Genomic DNA, 8,325 nt, shown 5'->3' on the forward strand with positions numbered 1-8,325 from the left:
TGAACACCTGTCCTTGAGTGCGCCACAAATGGAACCCTTTTCCCTACATAGTAAACTACTTTTGACTAGAGCCCTATGTTTGGGTCCTCCACCTTGTCCTTTATCCCTGAGTGAAGGGTCCTTCATCCTTGAGGGAAGGGTCCTATTTCCCAGAGGGAAGAGTGTTTTATCCCTGAGTAAGGGTCCTTTATCCCTGAGGGAAGAGTGTTTTATCCCTGAGGAAAGGGTCCTTTATTTATCCCTGGGGGAAGGGTCCTTTATCTCTGAGGGAAGAGTACTTTATCCCTGAGGGAAGAGTCCTTTATCCCAGAGGGAAGGGTCCTTTATCCCAGAGGGAAGAGTGTTTTATCAATGAGGGAAGGGTCCTTTATCCCTAAAGGGAAGTGTCCTTTAACTCTCCTTGAGTGAAGGGTCCTTTATTTATCCCTGGGGGAAGGGTCCTTTATCTCTGAGGGAAGGGTACATTATCCCTGAGGGAAGGGTGTTTCATCTCTGAGGGTAGAGTTCTTTATCCCTGACGGAAGTGTCCTTTATCCCTGAGGGAAGAGTGTTTTATCCCTGAGAGAAGTGACCTTTATCCCTGAGGGAAGGGTCTTTTAATTATCCCTGAGGGAAGGGTTCTTTCTCCCTGAGTGAAGGGTATTGTCACGCCCTGGCTCTGGGGACTCTTAAATGTTGAGCCAGGGTGTGGATTTTCGTTGTTTAGTTTTCTATGTTTTTCGTTCTAGATCGTGTATATCTATGTTGGCCAGGGTGGTTCCCAATCAGAAACAGCTGTAGCTCGTTGTCTCTGATTGGGGACCATACTTAGGCAGCCTTTTGGCATTTTAGTTTTGTGGGATCTTGTTCCATTTGGTTTGTTGTATGACCTAGGGCTTCACGTATCGTTTTGTTCTTTTGGTTCGTGTTGTGTACACTAAATAAAGTATGTACGCCTATCATGCTGCGCCTTGGTCCGCTTCTCATAACGATCGTGACAGAAGATCCCACCACCAGAGGACCAAGCAGCGTGCCAAACAGGAGAAGTTGGCGATGTCCCAGGTGGGCGAATGGTGGTCTTGGGAGGACATATTCGCGGGCAGAGGGCCATGGGCAAAAGTAAATGCCCAGGCAGGAGAGGAGAAACGGCGCCAACTGTGCCTACGACGGACACGCGAGAGGCAACCCCAATTCAATTTTTGGGGGGGGCACACGGCGTGGACGACGGGGCTGCTGGAGGCAGCTACAGGACGAATCGGCGGACTAGGAGAGGAGACCACCAGGTTTGGGGGCCTGGAAGGGTGGTTGGTGGAGCCTAGAGGTAGAGCAGAGCCAACTCCCCGTACTCAGGCTAGGCAGCGTGAGACTGGGCAGGATCCGGGTTATGCGGAGCCACGTACTCTGCCGCGAGTGTTCCGGCACAGTCCTGTACGTCCTGTGCTAGCACCACACATGTGTCGTGCTAAGGTGGGCATGCAGCCAGGACGGAGTGTGCTGGCTCAACGCTCGTGGCCTCCAGTACCCCTCCTCGGTCCCGGATATCCTGCGCCAGTGCCACGTGCTGTAGTGCCAGAACGAGTGCACAGCCCTGTACGTCCTGTGCTGATGCCTCACACAGATTGTGTGGAAATAGGCATTCAGCCAGGGCCGGGTTGTGTCAGCTCTCCGCTCCAGACCTCCAGTCCGTCTCCACAGTCCAGCCCGGCCTGTTCCTGTCCCTCGCACCAAGGCAGTGGTGCGCGTCGCCAGCCCGGTCCGGCATGTTCCTGTCCCTCGCACCAAGGCAGTGGTGCACGTCGCCAGCCCGGTCCGGCATGTTCCTGTCCCTCGCACCAAGCCTGTGGTGCGCGTCGCCAGCCCAGTCCGGCCTGTTCCTGTCCCTCGCACCAAACCAGTGGTGCGCGTCGCCAGCCCGGTCCGGCCTGTTCCTGTCCCTCGCACCAAGCCTGTGGTGCGCGTCGCCAGCCCGGTCCGGCCTGTTCCTGTCCCTCGCACCAAGTCTGTGGTGCGCGTCGTCAGCCCGGTCCGGCCCGTTCCTGCTCCCCGCACGAAGCCAGTGGTGCGCGTCGCCAGCCCAGTCCGGCCTGTTCCTGTCCCTCGCACTAAGCCTGTGGTGCGCATCGCCAGCCCGGTCCGGCCTGTTCCTGCTTCCCTCACCAAGCCTGTGGTGCGTGTCGCCAGCCCGGTCCGGCCCGTTCCTGCTCCCCGCACCAAGCCAGTGGTGCGCGTCGCACCGGTCCGGCCTGTTCCTGTCCCTCGCACCAAGCCTGTGGTGCGCATCGCCAGCCCGGTCCGGCCTGTTCCTGCTTCCCGCACCAAGCCTGTGGTGCGCGTCGCCAGCCCGGTCCGGCCTGTTCCTGCTCCCCGCACCAAGAATGTGGTGCGCGTCGCCAGCCCGGTCCGGCCTGTTCCTGCTCCCCGCACCAAGCTTGTGGTGCACGTCGTCAGCCCGGTCCGGCCTGTCCCTGCTCCCCGCTCCAAGCCAGTGGTGCACGTCGCCAGCCCGGTCCGGCCCGTTCCTGCTCCCCGCACCAAGACAGTGGTGCGCGTTGTCAGTCCGGCATGGCCCGTGCCTGTTCCACCGGTGCCTGGTACGGAACCGGGCAGCTGCTCCACTCCGGAGCCAGAGCTATCCGCTCCACCGGTGTCCAGACCAGATCAGGGGCGCTACGGGGGGTTGGAGAGAGAGTGGTGGTCACGCCCGGAGCAGGATCCGCCTCCGAGGCGGAATGCCCACCCGGCCCCTACCCTCTTGTGTTTGGTTGGCGCGGTCGCAGTCCGCGCCTTTGGGGGGGGTACTGTCACGCCTGGCTCTGGGGACTCTTAAATGTTCAGCCAGGGTGTGGATTTTTCATTGTTTAGTTTTCTATGTTTTTCGTTCTAGATCGTGTATATCTATGTTGGCCAGGGTGGTTCCCAATCAGAGACAGCTGTAGCTCGTTGTCTCTGATTGGGGACCATACTTAGGCAGCCTTTTGGCATTTTAGTTTTGTGGGATCTTGTTCTGTTTGGTTTGTTGTATGACCTAGGACTTCACATATCGTTTTGTTGTTTTGGTTCGTGTTGTGTACACTAAATAAAGTATGTACGCCTATCACGCTGCGCCTTGGTCCGCTTCTCATAACAATCGTGACAGGTATTTTAATTATCCTTGAGGGAAGGGTTGTTTATCCCAGAGGAAAGAGTCCTTTATCTCTGAGGGAAGGGTACTTTATCCTTATTTATACTATAAGAGGATATGAAACCCAGACTTTGTCTGTCTTGTTAGACCATTCGGAAGGTATTCAGACACCTTGAACTTTTAAACATTTTGTTACGTTACAGCCTTATTTTATAATGTATTAAATAGTTTTTTCCCCTCATCAATATACACACAATACATCATAATGACAAAGCAAAAACACTACACTACAACTATGAAACTACAAGCTTGGCACACCTGTATTTGGGGAGTTTTTCCCATTTTCCTCTGCAGATCCTCTCAAGCTCTGTAAGGTTGGATGGGAAGCGTCGCTACACAACTATTCTCAGGTCTCTCCAGAGATGTTCGACCGGGTTCAAGTCCAGGCTCTGGCTGTGCCAATCAGGAACATTCAGAGACTTGTCCTGAAGCCACTCCTGCATTGTCTTGGCTGTGTGCTTAGGGTCGTTGTTCTGTTGGAAGGTGAACCTTCGCCCCAGTCTGGGGTCCTGCGCGCTCTGGAGCAAGTTTTAATCAAGGATCTCTCTGTACTTTGCTCCATTCATTTTTCCCTCGATCCCGACTAGTCTCCCAGTCCCTGCCGCTGAAAAACATGTTGCCACCACCATGCTTCATTCAGGCCAAAGAGTTAAATCTTGGATTAATCAGACCAGAGAATCTTGTTTCTCCTGGTCTGAGAGTCTTTAGGTGCCTTTTTTGGAAAACTCCAAGCGGGCTGTCATGTGCCTTTTACTGAGGAGTGGCTTCCGTCTGGCCACTCTACCTTAAGGCCTGATTGGTGGAGTGGTGCAGAGATGGTTGCCCTTCTGGAAGGTTCTCCCATCTCCAGAGAGGAACTGTGGAGCTCTGTCAAAGTGACCATCGAGTTCTTGGTCACCTCCCTGACCAAGGTCCTTCTCCCCTATTGCTCAGTTTGGCAGGGCAGCCAGCTCTAGGAAGAGTCTTGGTGGTTCCAAACTTCTTCCATTTAACAATGATGGAGGCCACTGTGTTCTTGGGGACCTTCAATGCTGCAGACATTTTTTGTACCGTTCCCCAGATCTGTGCCTCGACACAATCCTATCTCTGAGTTCTAAGGACAATTCCTTCGACCTCATGGCTTGTGTTTTGCTCTGACATGCACTGTCAGCTGTGGGACCTTATATAGGCAGGTGTGTGCCTTTCCAAATCATGTTGAATCAATTGAATTTACCACAGGTGGACTCCAATCAAGTTGTAGAAACATCTCAAGGATGATCAATGGAAACAAGATGCACCCGAGCTCAATTTGGAGTCTTGTAGCAAAGGGTCTGAATACTTATGTAAACAAGGTATGTTTTTTTAATTTTATTTTTTTACAAATTTGGTAAAATCTCAAAAGAATTGTTTTTGCTTAGTCATTATGGGGTATTGTGTGTAGATTGATTAGGGAAAAAAACTATTTAATCAATTTTAGAACAAGTAGGTAATGTAACAAAATGTGGAAAAAGTCAAGGGGTCTGAATACTTTCTGAATGCACTGTAAATGGCCAAGTGGGTAACAGCAAGGCCAAGGTCTTTAGTGATGTCTCAGCACTGACTGACCGACTGACCATTAGCTGTCTGTCAACGACACTGGGATTTACACAGAACAACATGAACTGCTTTAGTGCCACTGCACCAGTTGTATAAAGCACATAGACACTTAGCCTACCTACCTGTCTCTATCTGACCTGTGTTCAATACTCACCTACCTGTCTCTATCTGACCTGTGTTCAATACTCACCTACCTGTCTCTTTCTGACCTGTGTTCAATACTCACCTACCTGTCTCTTTCTGACCTGTGTTCAATACTCACCTACCTGTCTCTATCTGACCTGTGTTCAAAACTCACCTACCTGTCTCTTTCTTACCTGTGTTCAACACTCACTTACCTTTCTCTATCTTACCTGTGTTCAGTACTCACCTACCTGTCTCTATCTTACCTGTGTTCAATACTCACCTGTCTTTCTCTATTTTACCTGTGTTCAATACTCACCTACCTGTCTCTATCTTACCTGTGTTCAATACACACCTACCTGTCTCTATCTTACCTGTGTTCAATACTCACCTACCTGTCTCTTTCTTACCTGTGTTCAATACTCACCTGTCTTTCTCTATTTTACCTGTGTTCAATACTCACCTGTCTTTCTCTATCTTACCTGTGTTCAATGCTCACCTACCTGTCTCTTTCTGACCTATCTTCAATACTCACCTACCTGTCTCTATCTTACCTGTGTTCAATACTCACCTACCTGTCTCTATCTTACCTGTGTGCAACAATAATGGTGTTCATAAACTCCTGTGAGATTTATAGAGACATAAAAAGAAAAAGCCCATCCAACGCTAAGTGATGTCAATGTTCTAGAACCACCCAGAGCTGTAGTATGCATACCAAGTGGATATCTGGTAGTTCAGAGGGTCACTCTTCTAGAACCACCCAGAGCTGTAGTATGCATACCAAGTAGATATCTGGTAGTTCAGAGGGTCACTCTTCTAGAACCACCCAGAGCTGTAGTATGAATACCAAGTAGATATCTGGTAGTTCAGAGGGTCACTCTTCTAGAACCACCCAGAGCTGTAGTATATTTGTTTTACTCTCCTTGTTGGGATCAAACAATTGATTCCCGTTCAAAATCCTTTTTTCCCTAAACCCTAACACTTAACCTAACCCTAACCTTAACTCCCCCACCAACTTCCCACTTGCTGACTGCTAGCTCTAAGTGCACTCCTCTGAACAACACTCTGTCTGTCTTCCATGCCTGGTATTACAACAGACTGGACATGTGTGGTCTATAGAGTGGATCTGAGATACAGTTTCTGGCCATTCTTAATTTAATAGTTTGTATTTCATTCATCCTCTCAAAGTCCCCCGTGCGTTTTTCCAGATTGCCAAAAGGCTCCTGCTGAAAATTCTGCCTTTATAAGGAAAAACATGAAGACTGATTGGGTTATGGTGGTTGGTTTGAAAAAAATACAGACACCCGATTAGTTGATGCTTGGCAGTGAGTTCTTTGAATAAGATCAAGGCTGGAAAATAGGATCCCCCCTTATGCTTAAGTTACCTCCCTTTCACAGATCTGATAGGAATGGATAGGTGAAAGCAATATGGCAGAATCGAGGGGGGGTTGTCCATCAATCACACTCTAGGCACATCATGTAGATCTGAGATCCATAAAGTAGCTTCACCTTGCCATCTCATATAGGTATGGAATTACACACACACACACCTCTCTCTCTCTCTTTCTCTCTCTCTCGCTCTCTTGCTCTCTCTCTCTCTCTCTCTCTCTCTCTCTGACCTAATATCTTTAAACTAACCCCATGCAGTGGTTTCGTTCACCAGTCAGGTGTCTAGAGTCCTGGCAGGCTGTGAAGCAAACCCTAACCTCAGACATGTATGTGGTAGTATATGACTAAGTAAGTACTGGTGCTGTTTGAATCATTTCATCTGGGCAGTTTATAAATGTGAATAAACGTATAAACCCACACACCTGTAGGCCAAGGACCAGGTCAGACTGGTTCAGATGTACACAGGTGTTGTAGCTCCCATTGAAGTACGAAGGCAGCATGCAGCGCTCCATACTCCATTACTTTAAAATCACTATCTAATTGCTGTTATGTTTTTAATCTGTTGCCTTCGTACTTCAATGAAACTAGTTTATAAAATTGAACCTGCAACATGATTCAGTGTTTTTTTTAAACATTCCTATATGTAGTTTAAGAACATATAACAAAGCTACATGTCCATGGCTGCAGACATGTCAGGCATTTCTATTAACCCTTTCATGACAACAGTGAACCGTTCTTTCTTTCTTTACATATCCTAGGGCTCTATTAAAAACCCCAATAGTAAATCTTAGCGAATGCATTGGGCAGGACAAAAAAAAGCCTTAACTGAGGGAGGCTATGCTTGGTTTTTAATCAAATTAAATGAAAAACAAGCAATGTAATTTTAAAAAACAACAACAATATTTCTAAATAGGATGGAGTCAGAAGCAAGATTTCATGAATCTAATTTCTCTCGTTCCATGGCATTGTGTGCACTCGTAGGCCTAAATGTCTTTACGCGTAACATTTAAACTTCTATACAAAATACTAGGCTCCTGTCAATTATATTGTTGCCTATGTCCGAGACACATTGTCAAAAGAATTTGCCATTAATATGGCATTATAGGAGGACTGAATAGTTTGGAGGAGCGCGTCTTTGGTAATCGGACGAGGGGCGCTCTTTGAAAATGGGGATGGATAGCCTACTTGAACAATCAAAATTAAGTATGCAGGTATGTGAATTGTGAATCATAAAAAAGCATGATTGCAAAAAACCTCAAATATTTCAAGGCACTCTCAGCAGACCATTTAAAACCACTTCATTCATAGGCTACTTGGCTAATGTATGGCCAGGATAAAAGTATGTACCTATGCGAAGCTGCTAAACCAGCTTTGATTAATTAAGGGGACGGTAGGCTATGCTTGGTTTTTAATCAAATTAAATTAAATGGGGGAAACCAATAGTGTTTTATGTTTCTAAATACCAGATCAACTGGCACAAATGGCATATCTCTCCTTCCATGGGCACTGTGCTTCATTGCTGGATAGGCTGCGCTTCTGCTCTAATAATCCATGCCATTATCAACTGCTTTACATGAAGACCTGCTTTTTGGTGGGACTTAACATTTCTTAAAGGTGGACTGCTTATTTGTAAAATCATATTCATTATCTCCAGCACCACACCAGTGTCTTCATATACATTGAGTACAAAATCTTGTATACTCCATGCCCGTTGTTTTTTAGGCTGTTTTGAGGGCAAAAGGGGGGGTGCAACTCAATATTAGGAAGGTGAAAACAGCAATAAAGGATGCGGTTAAAAAACTGTGAGGCGTACCTTCATAATTTCTTCTCAGAACAGGCCGTGGGTGTAAGATTATCTGAAAATCTTGAGAGTTTGAAAATAAGTCGAGTTTTTCACACATTTGGGTCGCAACCGCATACTACCCCACACCCGTATTGATAGGATTTATGTTTCCATGACAATATATTTAAGTGACATCACAGCATTGAGCAGTTATAGAGGTTTTCTGAGTGGCTCAGCTCTCCAATCTTATAGAAGACCTCAGCAACGAACATCAGAGTGAACGAATCTGCTGAGC

Source organism: Coregonus clupeaformis, chromosome 27 (assembly GCF_020615455.1).
Source record: "Coregonus clupeaformis isolate EN_2021a chromosome 27, ASM2061545v1, whole genome shotgun sequence".
In the NCBI taxonomy this organism is placed as follows: Eukaryota; Metazoa; Chordata; class Actinopteri; order Salmoniformes; family Salmonidae; genus Coregonus; species Coregonus clupeaformis.